Below are 15,788 nucleotides of genomic sequence, written 5' to 3'. Positions count from 1 at the left end.
CTTAGCATCAAGACGTACCACATGTTCGATTTATTGCATTGCAGGCCATGTATAGAATTCACAGCTAATCTAAATTTTTATGCTCTTTCCATTCTTGATCTTATATTTGAATATTTTGTTACCATCCTTACATTACTCTTATATTGATCATTTTTTCGAGTCGCTTTTACTTCTTGAGAGCTTCGAAGGGTCAGCTTTTCTTTTTCATTTTTCTTCGCCCTTAAGATGGCTTGGCAGAGATCATTGCCGAAATATCTTCTTTGTTTCTTACTTCTCATTCACTGGCTGACATTTATCTTCGTTATAGTTATGTCCTTTTGTTTTTTTATTTTTTTCTTCGTTTATCACTCATTATAAGCTTCGAATCCTATTCTGTTATTCCAACGTCAACGTCAGTTTCAGCCAAACTTACAGCAACAAACAACCCAAATTGACCAGTATGTTACTAATCCTTTACCAATTTTATTGCAGAGCATTATTACTGCTGCTATAAGTCACCTGGCTTTTTTTTTATGGTGAGCGACCTGTAGTTTGGTAACAGTAAAAGATTAAAATTCAAAAAATTCTTTTTCAGGGATCGTAAAAGAGAAGTAAAGATCCAGTCAAATTGAGAGAATTTCCCAAAAATTTTCCAAAAAAACAATACAAACAGTTTTTGAATACCGACGTTTCTTGTATGGATAACTAGAATAAAAATCAAAAATTAATAGACGACGTTGTTGTTTATGTTGTCTGGAGCTGTGACTCATGCGGTGCAACAGCTCATGAGTTGATGAAGAGCTGGTGCAACAGCTCATGGGTTCTTAGCATCAGTGGTCTAGTTCCATCTAAAAGCTGAATATGAATGTCTGCTTCAAAATATTGACAGACAGCTTGAACCGGACCATCCTTGTGGAAAACCTTTCCAAAACCATGTGAAGCGCCAAACGAAACACTCGGCCATATATATTCCTTCATCCAGGCATTCAGAGACAGATGTGTGAATTCGTTGTTGTCTTGACATATTAACAACAGGTGACAGAATCCATCAGAGTGGTAAATGTATTTACTTGCAGAAGACTGCAGAAGCTATACTTTCAGTCACTTCTTCCAGATCCGATATTTGATGTACTTTTACGGTGCTACACCTTTTCCAGCAAGCCTGTTCTTGATCTTCTGTAGTGGCTAGAAGGAGATTTCAAGACATAGACATAAAGACGGCTATCACGTTTGGAAAGAGTTCTGAGCCAAGGATTATATAAATTATATAGGATTATATAGATTATATAGATATAGGATATAAGGATTATATAGATTTTGGTCTGAGCCAAGGATTATATAGAACAGTAACCGAGCACAGTGGAACAAAACTTTCAGAAGAAAAATCTCTTGTGCTGGCAGATTGAATCCGATCAAGCTGGCTATCATAGGCAGCGCAAGAGCACTGCCTAAGTAAAGAGCGGTGTGGGCACAATGTAGCATTTGTTTAAACCAGGGCACTTCGTATCGAAGGAGTTGTTGTAGAAATTTTGGAAAGGGCTCCTTTGACTGGGAATTGAAAGGGTTAGTGCCCTTTTAATAGTTGAAAGTGATTGGAGGGCAACTAACCACCCTCCCACGCCCACCATTTCCCCGCACACATTCAATCAAAATTTTGAGACAGCCATTTTATTCAACGTAGTTGAAAGGTCCGAAAATTACGTCTTTGAGAATGACAATACCACGCGCCACATGATTGGAGGGCAACTAACCCCCCTCCCACGACCACCGTTCCCTCGGACACATCTGATAAAAATTTTGAGATAGCCATTTTGTTCAACGTAGTTGAAACGTCCGGAAATTATGTATTTGAGTACTTCTTCTTCCAATTCAAGGGCCAATGTGTTTCACTAATTACTCTTAAACATTTTTGACAAAAATTAAACTTTAGCCTAGAGTTGAAGCAAGGGGAAGTCCCCATCATATGCAGAATAATCTTTATTAGTCTTAAGTTTGAATGTTCGTCCTTACTTTCAGTTGAAATTTTTTTTTTAATTTCTGATCGTTTTCAAATCATGCCAAGAAATCCGCCTCCCCCTTCTGGAAAAATTCTCCCGAAAAATCCATACCTCCGATGAAATTCCCAACGGAAATTCACCAAGGAAAACTCACCACGGACAATTCCCTCTGCGCTGAAAATCCACCTCCATAAATTTCCTCAGAACAACTCTTTCAGGAAAGCTCTCCTTATTTTCATTTTTGTTAAATGTTTGTTTTTTTATCACTTTTAAAATCATGCCAACAATTCCCCTCTCCCCTCAGCGGAGAACTTCCTCGGAAAATTCTCCTCACCGTCCCTCGAAAAATGTTAGTAGGCTATATTTCCTAATAACAAGTACTATACGTAAATAATGGGCAGATTGCATAACTTCTAGCCTCCCCCCCTCAAACACATTTTCCCTGAAAGATTTTCGTATATTTTCTAATAATAAATATTATATATAAATAATGGGCAAATTACATAACTTACATCCCTTTCCCCAGGGGCTGTGGTGGGTCATATCATTTCCAAAGGTATAGTTATTGGACCTTTCAACTGTGCTGAATCAAATAGCCGCCTAAAAATTTGATTGGATGTCATAGGGTGTGAGAGGTGGGCAAGTTGCCCTCCAATCTTTTTGGTCACTTGAGAATGGAACTAGAACTTTTAATGTTCATTCAAATGAGTCCTCTCCCAATCTTCTAGGACCAATGGTGTAATACATCCACCCCTTGAAAAAAAAGGAATAAAACAACACGCATCCCTGTTCGATCTTCTGACAAAGAATAGGAAATTCCACATTTTTGTATAGAGGAGCTTGACACCTTTACAGTAGAGTCCTCTGATATGCCGAACCGGATGGTATGGTTTTCATTGAGGCCGCTTGACTTCTTAGGGTTTCTTCCTCCCTTTTACGAAAATTTGGCAAATTCCTTCAGACTCGTAGCTTTTGATGTGTAGCATGAAACTTAATGAATTTCATATATTTGGAATCAATATAAAAAGCCAATTCTTTTGATATATTAACTGTTATTAAATTCCGTTTTTTACAGTTTTGGCTACTTTTGGGTCGTTTCTTTACTCACAGTTCGTTGCCACAAACTGTTTAATTGCCATGCAATCCGTTAGGCATATATGAACGAAAGAAATGCATTTCCGATTGCGAGCCGGGTTTACTGTGTTTTGTTTCATCCAAAGTAAAACAGAATTTAACCTTGCTTTCTTTTTTTAATCCGATTAATTTTTCACATTTACTTTTCTTTAAAAGAAGGACTTTCTCTTAGTTTGACGTCAAAATAGTTAATTTTGACAGTCATTTGGATCGTCATGAGTTTAACATCCTTTGGGACACAATCTTCTTACAACTTTTTTTTTTATAATTACCATGAACAAGCCACTAGGCATATCTGAACGAAGGAAATACATTTCCGATTTCTTGACTATTGAATTGACTATTTGAATTAAAATCGAATAGTTGTTTTAATAGTCAAATTAATACAAGGCTGAACTAGACAAAGGTTTTTCGTACTACTCAATCAAAGTATGGAGCTTGCTCTGTCAATATAAAAAGTGGTTTAAAAGAAAAAAGGAGTATTTACTGCTAATATTACTATGATAAATTTATCGCATCACTATCCACAAGATGCCGTCACTACGGGCACTCTTTCTTTATCCTTTTCCGCTAAAAACTTTGCTTTGCCTACGTTACACGAAGTATACCTAATAGAAGACTGTGAATTTACCCCTCTCCTTTAAAAACCAAAAAGTTTATAGTCTCCTTACCAAAGCTTACAACAGGGGGATGTTTGAAAACCCCTCCCCCGAAATGACTTTCCGACTTGTAAGCACGTAATCAAAAGCATAAAATTACATTTTTGATAATTTTTTTATTTTTGCGTAAAAAACAGACAAATCGCTCCCCTCCCCCCGAAAAATCCTGAATACGGCCTTTTTTCTAAAGAAGAAAAAGAAGAAAAACAATTCAAAACCTTTGCCCACCTAAAATATTATGCAGGCAAACCCCCCCCCCCAGTTGGCGACAAGCTATCATGACCATTCAGGGATCAATTCCATTCAGGGATCAATTAAAAAACATTAATTTTAGTTGTCATATTACTTAACAGATCAAATTTAATCAACGTCAAATATCAATTATATAATAAATGATTAAGATATTTTAGGATAAATTATTGATTTCATTCGAGATTAGACATAATATTTCGTTAAACAAACATTTCCCTGAACCATGATTTTACAAGTCATCAAATTCGACCCAGTCAATTCAATACACTGAAAACTCTAACCGCTTAATGGATACCTATAAAACTCACAATATAACTCGGGGAACTCTAGCAAGAAACTCAAATAAACTTAAACCAGAAACTTAATTAAGGATGCTCAAAACAAGAAACGCAACCTAAATCACCAAAGAAGGGACACAACGTCAACTTAAAACAAAGCATAATTTAATTTGAAAACAATGGCTTAAAAAGAAATGGTTTTAAAACCATTGTTTCCAAAACAGTGGTTTAATTGATTCAGACAAATTAATCAAATTCCACCATTAAAGGATAAACGAAACCAATTCTTAAAAGAAACTCACGAGAGGAACTCCTGTAGCTAAAGCTACACGACTAACATAATCTAGTCAATTTAATCTAGTCAATTGAGTAATTGACTAGTCTAGTCAATGTCAAAGAATAAACTAGTCAATGAGTAATCTAGTCTACTCATGTAACTAAAGCTACACGACTAACACAATCTAGTCAATTTAATCTAGTCAATTGAGTAACTGACTAGTCTAGTCAATGTCAAAGAATAATCTAGTCAATGAGTAATCTAGTCTACTGATGTAACTAAAGCTACACGACTAACACAATCTAGTCAATTTAATCAATTTAACCGACAAACACAATCTAGTAAATCTAGTCAGGTGAATTATTCTAGTCAAACAAAACAAGAAAACCCAGCATAGCAAACCCAGTCTACTCATCAAACAGTTCGTGGTAACGAACTGTAGTATGGAGCGACCCGGCTCAATAGTAAACGAAACTCTAAAAAACAGAATTTCGATGCTAAAAGATATATCAAAAGAATCGGATTTTTATGCTGATTTTAAATATATAAGTTTCATCAAATTTAGTCTTTGTCATCAAAAGTTACGAGCCTGAGAAAATTTACCTTATTTTGGAAAATAGGGGGTAACACCCCCTAAGAGTCATAGGATCTTAACGAAAATCACACCATCGCATTCAGCGTATCAGAGAACCCTGTTGTAGAACTTTCGAGCTCCTATCTACAAAAATGTGGAATTTCGTATTTTTTGCCAGAAGACAAATCACGGGTGCGTGTTTATTTTTTTTATTTTTTTTTCCCCAGGGGTCATCGTATCGACCAAGTGGTCCTAGAGTGTTGCAAGAGGGCTCATTCTAACGGAAATGAAAAGTTCTAGTGCCCTTTATAAGTGACCAAAAAAATTGGAGGGCACCTAGGCCCCCTCCCACGCTCATTTTTTTCCCAAATTCAACGGATCAAAATTTTGAGATAGCCATTTTGTTCCGCATAGTCGAAAACCATAACAACTATGTTTTTGGTGATGACTTACCCCCCACAGTCCCTGGGGGAGGGGCTGCAAGTTACAAACTTTGACCAATGTTTACATACAGTAATGGTTACTGGGAAGTGTACCGACGTTATCAGGGGGATTTTTTTGGTTTGGGTGTGGGGTTCAGGAGAGGGGGCTATATGGGAGGAACTTTCCTTGGAGGAATATTTCATGGGGGAAGAGAAATTCAATGAAAAGGGCGCAGGACTTTCTAGCATTACTATAAAAAAAAAAAAAAAAAAACAATGAAAATATAAACATGAAAAAGTTTTTTCAATTGAAAGTAAGGAGAAGCATTAAAACTTAAAACGAACAGAGATTATTACGCATATGAGGGGTTCTAAAAATAATTTAGCATAAAGAGCGAGGTATTTAGGAGGAGATAAATACTTCGCTCTCTATGCTAAAAAATTTTTAAATAATTTCAACTATTTATTCTACGGCCTTTCTGATTCAGGGGTTATTCTTAAAGAATTGGGATAAAACAAGATTTAGTGTGAAGAGGGAGGTATTAACGAGGGGACCAACCCCCTCATATATATAATCAAAATATAAGAATATAAAAGTTTGTTACGTAAGTTAATTCTTAAGTTACCTATTTTTTTTTACTAATAAAAACGTTCGTTAAAAATTAAAAGATCTAGTTGCCTTTTTAAGTAACCGAAAAATTGGAGGGAAACTAGACCTCCTTCCCCACCCCTTATTTCTCAAAATCGTCTGATCAAAACTAAGAGAAAGCCATTTAGCCAAAAAAAGAATTAATATGCAAATTTCATTTTAATAATTTATGTACGGAGAGCCAAAATCAGACATGCATTAATTCAAAAACTTTTAGAAATTAAATAAAAATAACAAGTTTTTTTAAATGAAAGTAAGGAGCGACATTAAAACTTAAGACGAACAGAGATTACTCCGTATATGAAAGGGGCTTTTCCTCCTCGACACCCCGCTCCTTGCGCTAAAGTTTGATTCTTTCTCGCAACTCTACTTTTTAAAACAATAAAAAACTTTAGCGTAAGGAGCGGGGTGTCGAGGAGGAAAAGCCCCTTTCATATACGGAGTAATCTCTGTTCGTTTTAAGTTTTAATGTCGCTCCTTACTTTCATTTAAAAAAACTTGTTTTTTTTTTATTTAATCATGTAACTAAAGCTACACGACTAACACAATCTAGTCAATGTAATCAATTTAATAGACAAACACAATCTAGTCAGTCTAGTCAGGTAAATCAATCTAGTCAAATAAAACAAGAAAAACCAGCATAGCAAACTTTTAAAAACAGCACAAATCCAAAACTCAAAAAATCGAGCTAAACATAGAGAGCTCAACACAGACAACACAACAAAGGATGCACATGGATAGCTACGGACAACTTTCAGAGCAGGAAGCTAAACACAGCTCAACCTAGGGCATTCGAGCATGTGCCACCGCGTTACAGTATGGCCTCTGAAACTGGGAGGCTAAATAGTCCAAAAACTTTTTTAAATCATGGCATCTAAATTTAAATCGAATCATGTTTCAATCGCAAAACATAGCAACTCTTAATTGCTGACAAATCAACAGGCAGCTAAAAAAAAAAAAAAGCAGCTAAAAAAAAAATATCAAAACAAAAGTTGAGATCTGAAAATGCCGTCTGTAGCCAAAACTGAAAAATGTCAAAAGATCATTTATTTAAATCGTGGTAATCATTTTAATATTTTTGAAATCAAGCTCAATTAGGGATCAGGCATCTGCTGATTTTATAACCCAACCATTTTACCCCATCTGCCTGGACCCCTTTTTGGCTGAGCAAAGCGCCAGACTCGAAAGAATTCAGATAAGAGCTTATAATGATAAATTATAAATAATATAATAAATAAATAATAAATAATAATAAATGAATAAATATAAAATTATAAATAAATATATTATAAATATAATAAGTAAAAAAATAATAATAAATAAAAGATAAATAATAAATGATAGTTTCGAAGCAGCAGAAATGTCGTATGAAGAGCTGCTGACAAAGTTTAAAATGCAAACTCTCGAAAACGAAGGGAGAAACTCTACATGGATTTTGGAAAAAAAAAATCTATGATCCACCTAATCCACAAACCCCCCCCCCTCAATGCACAACAAAACGACCCCCGCGCAGGGTTGCAGTGCCTGTTGAGAAGCTTCGGCCGGTACGCTGTCCCCACCAGCGTTTAGCGAAGATTTGTATGCCTAGTTTTGTAAAAATGTATAACGAAAATCAAGAGGAATGATTAGTTTTTTTGCGTCGCTTATTATTGTGACTATACCAAAGAAAATTGGCAGTGCCATAAAATTGTTGGTGAAAATAAAAGTTTCATCTATCTATCTATCTAAAACTATTAACGATTTTAATACAGAAAAAAATCTTCGGTACAGAGAGGCAGAGAGTTGAGGAGACGGCAAGGTCCATGTAAGAGTGGCAGATCCGGTCAATCAAAAAGAGAGCAGGGGAATATTAATAGTTTTTTTATAGGCCTACTACTACAAATAATTCACTGTACCACCAAGCCACCTGAGGCAAACAAAGCTGCACACGCTCCCTCTCCACCCCAAAGCTTTTTACCCCCTCCAATAAAGTTCAAATTTCTTTTGTATCCTTGCTTATGACCTCTTTCAATCCCACTCGAAGACGACCTGCTAGATTCTAAACTTAATAATTTTACATACTTGTATTCAGAATAAAAAAAAAAGTTCCTTTAAATAAGTATATATCCTTATCCTATCATTTTTAGAGATGCTATTACTGTTGACGAACCTGACACTAGAGGACCTTTTTTTAGGGTTCATGTTATGACAGTGTAGACAGAATTGGATTTAAAATACTATTATTACTATCTGTTACTATTGACGAAGTTCAGTTATGAACAGTAAAATACTGTTCATCACTATGAACTGGTTGAAAAAAACGGTTGAACGGTTTGGTGTCTGCACACCATCATACCCAATAATTTGTTATTACTATCTGTTACTATTGACAAAGTTCAATTATGAACAGTAAAATACTGTTCACAGCTATGAACTGGTTGAAAAAACGGTTGAACGGTTCGGTGTCGGCACGCCATCATACCCAATAATTTGTTATTACTATCTGTTACTATTAACAAAGTTCAATTATGAACAGTAAAATATTGTACATCATTATGAACTGGTTGAAAAAAACGATTGAACGGTTTGGTTTTTGTACGCCAACATACCCAATAATTTGTTATTACTATCTGTTACTATTGACAAAGTTCAATTATGAACAGTAAAATACTTTTCATTACTATGAACTGGTTGGAAAAAAAACGGTTGAACGGCTCGGTGTCTTCACGCCATCATATCCAATAAATTGTACATAGTTGCACATATGGTTTTTGGATGACTGCCAAGACAGCTGATTTGTCAACTTCTTCAAAATTAATAAACAAACAATGTATAAGTACAAATTTGACTTCATTTGATTAAATAGCCAGTAGTTGGTTTTAAGCCATTTTTTGGGCAAATAAAATTCCAAAAACCAGAATTTTATTTAAAGAAAAAAATTGGCGAAGATAGTCGTCCCGCTGGCATCAAGTTTGTTTAGGGGGACTTACATCATGTGGTAATATCTTGGAATATAATTTAAAACTTATGAAATTCACGTTTTAGTGTTATTTACTATTAGCATTTGTTTAAACTTGGTAAAATCATGCAACTAATTTAAATTCGTCAAACACCTTCTTAAGAGACCGCAGCAACAAAGATAATGGTTCTAATCAACACTCAAGAAGTATGAAATTCAAAAAAAAGTAGTAAAACGTTTAAAAAAAAATTGCGACGATAGTCGTCCCACTGGTGTGAAGTTTTTATTTTTAGCGTGCTGGTAAAATCATACTACTAATTTAAATTCGTGAAACACTTCTTTAAGAGACCGCGACACTAAGATATTAATTCAAATCAACTGTCAAGGAATATAAAATTAACTTTAATTCATTTTTAAGAGTGATTTTAAGAACAAACGAAGAGGTGACCGTCTGCTCCATAATTTAATATTCGACAAACGCTTTGTATCTGGTTCTACAATACTTTACTGAGTTAATGTAATTGCTAATACTCAATTTTTTTTTCCTTTTTGCTACATTATTTCTACACACCCTCCTTCCACACTCCACTACTATATTGTTAGTGTTAGTAATAATTTTCATTGGATGATCCACTGTAAACAGTATCATTGCTGCAACAGTTTCAAATGGTAAATGAAACAACTACAAGGGATACAAATCCTTTTCATTTATGTGCTCAATATAGTTAACATGGTAATGTACAAAATGTGCAAATTACCATGTGCAATTGGGAAATTTGAGTATGTTTCATTTCCTCATAATTAGTTTTTTTTTACTACTTTCTGTATGAACACACAACCCCCCACCCTCAATTAAATATTATATTATAGTGCAGTACTAAATGTTATTGGATGATTCGCCGTACATGGTGGCAATGTTGCAACGGATTCATATCGCAAATAAAACAATCGACAAAGATTAGCGATACATCATTTTCCTGTATATGCAGCGCAGATTATCTCTTGAAATGTACTTTTAAGTTTGATTTGTTTTACGATCAAAATTTATGGACAAGCAGAAAGGTAAGATCAAGTATATTAGCAACGAGGCAAGCATACCAGATGGAGATATCTTCGGGTTTTTCCCTCTTCCCCCTCCTGAAATCACAAGTTTTCCGAATTTCTAGGCGCTTCTTATTCAAATTAATTAAAAAATTTTGCCGAAAGTACAGAACGAAGTTGAATTTTAAAACGAACAAAAATTACTGGTTCACGGTTCATGCAAATATTTTTGAAACTGTTTAAACAAACTCGCTCGTGGTATTTTACTGCATTAATAGAATTATGAAAAACTATCGCTTTACTGAGAACACAAAACTGACGCAACATCAAACATTCAATGATCAAATAAATTAATTTTTTAAACAACTGTTTTCGATTTTTTTTTTTAATTGGGGTTGCAGCTACTGCACATGGCTGCAGATTGCTAGGTTGCAGCTATGGCAGCAATCATGATGCGACAACTTGGATGATGACCAATCTCCTAGTATCTCACAAGGGGATTACTGTTTGCCAAATAAATGGTACCCGTGAAACAAGTATGGATCTTTACTATCTGATTTATGTGATAATTTTGGACAACATGGTTGGCTCACTGCAAATTGTTGTATGTAGCGTCAATTCAAGAAAATTTAGGAAGGAGAAGGCAAAACGTATTTTTCCAACCGTAGGGGATGGCAAATCTGTCGTTTTTCAATGAAAGTACCAAAAAAGGCATTTTTCAATGAAAATACCCCGAAAGATAATTTTTTAAATCATTGGAGGATAAACAAAACTAGAGGCAAATCCCCCCCCCATTTACACCACTGAACAATGTAGACAAAGTTGTGGACACCTCAAAAGGCCGGGGTTTAAGAGTATTTAAGGAAAAATCAAGGTTTTGATGGTCAACCAGCTCAGCTTTAGCCAGAACACACTTGAAAGAAGGCATTAGAAGAAGTCATGAAGATTAAGTGTTCGTGCATGACAGATGGTCTGAAATAGGAGTACGTACGTTTTCGAAAAACTTGAACTAATAAAAAAAAACCATTACAGAGCAAACACAATGCCCGGCTTAAAAGGAATGTCAAGATTTCTGAAGCTACTGTAGGCTGTCCTGTCACGTGTGCAGCGTGGCCATGAAAAGCCAAAGTTTAACGTATTTGCACACCGATGTATCTGGTCCTTTCTCTGTGATAGCGACTTTCGGCATATAGTGACAAATGAAGAGATGAGAAGGTGCTACAACCACCAAGAACAACCCTATCAAAAAGTTTCGTCTCAAACTACTTAACCACCCGTATTGTTCGCCTCAAAGGGATAATTTTCAGAGATGTTTCAGATTATGGAAGAAGACGCTAGATAAAAAAAATTAAACTTCTTCGCATACAGATCAGTAGTCGGCGTATCGCAGGGACCATTTCCCTAATATTATGTGAAGGTGCTTTGTGTTAACTGGGGGCAAATCCTCTAGCCCTTCCTGTGTTTTCCTCCAGATTTTCCCAGGAGTCCATTTGGAGCTGGGTCGATTCTGGTTGAGCTAACAGAGTGATACCGCTGACCCCCATCCTAAATCAAATAATTAGCAACGCCAGGACCCGAACACCTGCACCAAAGAACATAAGATTGTAATCACTGTGCAAACCACTTGGCTAAGACTGCTCGCTATTAGAGGAAGAATCTAGGGGGTCAGAGAAAAAATCTTCTTATAGCGTTTACGCTCAAATAGAGCTCTTTTGTGCCACGGAGAAGTTCCAGAAGGCACGGAACAGGGTCAGGTTTGGCTAAACATGGTCGCCAAGCTCAGAAGAAAATAATCACTAGAAACCAATTCGGTACTTGCGTATTATTCAGAACACACTCAATAAGTGAAGTTAGGTTATTTCGTGAAACCAACTACAATGCAGGTACATTTTATGAGAGAATCCGGTTTCATAGCCACAACGACAAAACTCAAAGACAAAAGGTTAGGTTAGAATTCCAAGCTGTAATTTTACAATTTTCCTAATAAAGTATTATATTTTCATCACATTTTGTCTCATTAGCTTTATCAAAAGTTTGGGCTATATATTTGCACATTAGGGGGGGGGGTGCATTATATCAAATACCTAAATTAACCTAACCTAATCACCTCTATATATAAAATATTTAATTAAAATGTACCTGCATCGTAGTTTGTTTCACGAAAAAAACCTAACTTCACTTATTGAGTATGTTCTAAATAATACACAGGTACCATCAATTTAGTGTCCAATGATGATGGGTGGTACTGGTTCCAGAAGAAGGGAAGTGGTAAATATATGACAGCTCATATTATTGACTTACCAATAAAGTGAACATACCACTCGATGCCTTTTTTTATGCTCTTTACGAATATAATAATCGCTTCTATTGCAAATTCAAATTTAAGCACTTTTTGACATAACCTAACCTAAACTAACCGTATTATAAATAATTTTGGCACTGAAAAAATGTAGCATTATTTTGTCGAAAACGACCGAGAAAACGGCGCTGAGAAAACGTAGTATTATTATGTCGGAAAACGACCGATAACTCATACTCTAATTGAAAATTCGTCATTTTTAAGAGCTCGAAAAGTGCTTAAATTTGAAATTGCAATAGAAGCAATTATTATATTCGTAAAGAGCATAAAAAAAGGCATCAAGTGGTATGTTCACTTTATTGGTAAGTCAACAATATAAACTGTCATATATTTAACACGGAAGTAAATCAACGAATAGCTAAATCAGCTATTATTTTTAAATATTTAATATTTTAAAATTTTTAAATATTTTTAAATTTAGCTAATAGCTAAATCAGCATTATTTTTAAATATTTAAATATTTTTAAATATTTAAATATTTTTAAATATTTAATATCTTAAAATTTTTAAATATTTTTAAATTTAGCCAATAGCTAAATCAGCCAAATAACTAAATCAGCTTTATTGCCTCTATTACTTTAGTGTACGGGGTCAAGGATAATGTCCCTCCCTTGATGATTCTGAGAATCCATAAAAAAAAATCGATAAAAATAAACAAAAAAGAGTTAAAAATACGGGTTTCTTCAGCTCTCCTCTTTACCACATCTCTTCCAACTAGCCCTATCCTTCGCCAAAAAAAAAAAAAAAAAAAAAAAAAAAAAAAAAAAAAAAAAAAAAAAAAAAAAAAAAAAAACACACTTGAAACGCTACCTGCTCGAAACTCCCGTACCACTTTAATAAGAAGCTAGTGTTGGCAAAATAACCAAGATGTAGAAAGCTTCCAGCAAATCCGCTAATATCAGTCAAATGGAGGCCAATCCTAACTGCCGAAACAGGATTAGAATAGCTACTTAATTCTGCTCTCCTTCTTGGGAATGGGCCATAAGTTTCAATTAAGAACTTGGAAAACCTCTATTTTCACCACAATAATTAATTTTCTCCTTATCGAAACATTTTGTTGTTTTTTTTCTTTTTTACAGATTTCTCCACTAGGAAGAGCACAATCTCATAGGCCTTCATACAAGTAGATTTCCTGACCCCTAGACCAGGCCAATTGACAAAATTAACTTTTTTTTCAATCATGCAACAACATTGCTACAATTTTCTTTTTTATTCCTTTATATGACCAGAGGTGCGACTTCGGGCATGGTTTGCTTGTCGAAGCCCTTTTTAAAATAAAAATTTATGTTATTTTACTGCTTTTAAAAAGGAAAAAAGAGATATAATGTTCACCTGTTTCACTTCGCAGCAAAAAATTAATTCTCCAAATTTATATCCTAGTTTCGGTGTGTCATTTACTTGATGGTGACTTTTTTCCCGACAGAGAGTATAAGAGGAAAATCCACTGATGAGGCTTCACTCTCACTTTCTTCACTAAACAGTCTATGGCGATTCGGTTTCACTTTCTTTTGACTACCAACCCGCTTGTTGGCCTCTAAGTCCGAGATCTATTCGTCACAATGTCAGATGTGTAATTATAAACATAAATTTTCCGGTTTTTATGCCTCATCTTTACAATATATCCGGAATGAACTTGACCTTGAGACGGACGACCTTGCTCCATTCGGATACAAGCCCATAGAGCTATTTCAGTTGATGTCATAGAATTTGACCTGAATTAAAGAAAAAGGTCTGTTTAGATGCAGTTTTGGTTAATGCTGTGTAGGGGTAGATACAGAATTGATGTTTGGGGGCGGGGCACTGATAAAACCTCCTCAATCGGTGTTTTTTGCATTTTCGACCCAGTGCAATTTTCGACCATCTGAGGGGGATTTGGCTTAAAACCACCCCCTAGATCCATCCCTTATGTTATGGCTTTTTTTTCACTATACAAGAACAGAGTATTCTAAATAATACCCTGTTTCTGTTGTCCGACTCATCCTAAGTAATTTTCTGCTAATTTGGGGAAACGAATTATTAAGTGACAACGAGCAGAAATCTATAAATGAGACCTTCATTTGCCAAGAACGATTTAAAACACATTCCAAACTTCTGAAAATTATAAAATTCAATATAAAACTGTAAAATACAAAACTCATCCGTAGTCGAGAGCATATCCACAACTTTTGTTCGGGGTGGGTTATTTATCTTGGAGGGGGGTACAGAAACCTTTACTAAATAGGTCAAAAATGTGTTCATGTTTATTTTTGTTACTTTTTTACGAGCCAGACAAAAATTCCAGGGATTGGGTTCAAACCTAGTAACCCCCTCCCCGTGGATACGGCCTTGTCCATATTTGTATTTAAAACGAAGAAATTTGGAAGTCTTATTATTATTTTTCAAAGTTTTTAACTTCGAAGCTTAAAATCATTCAACAATTTTCTCCAATTGCGCTTCGCTTTTCTAGGACTTCTGTTAGTAACAGCTTTCTGCTAGTTCGTGGAAAACAATTGTCAGCAAAATTATTACCATCACCTTTTTAATCTCAGCGAAACACACATTAAACCAACAATTCTAAGACTCAGTTCGGAGCTGAGGAAATTTTTTTGTAAAACCAAAAAACACAGTATTAAGAGCATTTCAAGCTGCGTACTCATTACCACCACCAAAAAAGTATTATTCTTTGTTTTACTCGAGTTTCGCTTTATGTTTTTTTTTATATATATTTATATCCATTTTTGGCTATAGCTCTGTTTTAAACCACTGTTCACCTTTGACAATGCCATTCTTTAAATTTCACACCCCCATTTAAGGTTTTTGCCAGTTGTTAGAAACACATCTGTGTTAGTTAACAATATGGGCGTCAATAAGGGGAAAGGAGTACGATTATACCCATATATTGAAATTGTCTATGTCTTCATAAAAAATGAAAACAATCCCTCCACCCCTAAATTTTCGAAAAATATGTTTTTGTATCTTCGTTTAACATTAAAAATCCTCCTCCCCCTAAATTTTCGTGGATAGGCACCACTGGTTAAAAACTCCATTTACATAAGGTGACAGAAAGTTGCTATTAACAACTAGGACAATGAACATGTCTCAAAGAGGACAATTTATGCAATTATTTATTTAATTCCAATTTCAAAATTTTCTCCAAGGTTTGATTTTCTTCCCATCAGCAGCGGGTCCAGCGAGTAGCAAGGACACAAATAGGAACTTTCTATGGGAAAGAGGAGTGAGCCTGCATAAA

At 35.0% G+C, this 15,788-nt stretch overlaps 1 protein-coding gene across 3 annotated transcripts in view; it reads right to left on the bottom strand.

Moving 5' to 3' along the window:
• Nucleotides 1-15,788, bottom strand: part of LOC136037774 (serine proteinase stubble-like) — a 211,102-nt gene that overhangs the window by 105,676 nt on the left and 89,638 nt on the right. Inside the window, exon 1 of one of the 3 annotated variants that reach the window (XM_065720590.1) lies at nt 13,892-14,105. The exons of 1 other annotated variant lie outside the window; for it this stretch is intronic. The gene's annotated coding sequence lies outside the window, so the exon portion shown is untranslated. Of the gene's footprint in view, nt 1-13,891; nt 14,106-15,788 lie in introns of those variants that run through there. One more of the 3 variants, XM_065720588.1, reaches the window with a different exon arrangement.

This window comes from Artemia franciscana, chromosome 17 (genome assembly GCF_032884065.1).
Source record: "Artemia franciscana chromosome 17, ASM3288406v1, whole genome shotgun sequence".
Classification (NCBI taxonomy): domain Eukaryota; kingdom Metazoa; phylum Arthropoda; class Branchiopoda; order Anostraca; family Artemiidae; genus Artemia; species Artemia franciscana.
This window is presented reverse-complemented; position numbering and strand designations above follow the sequence as displayed.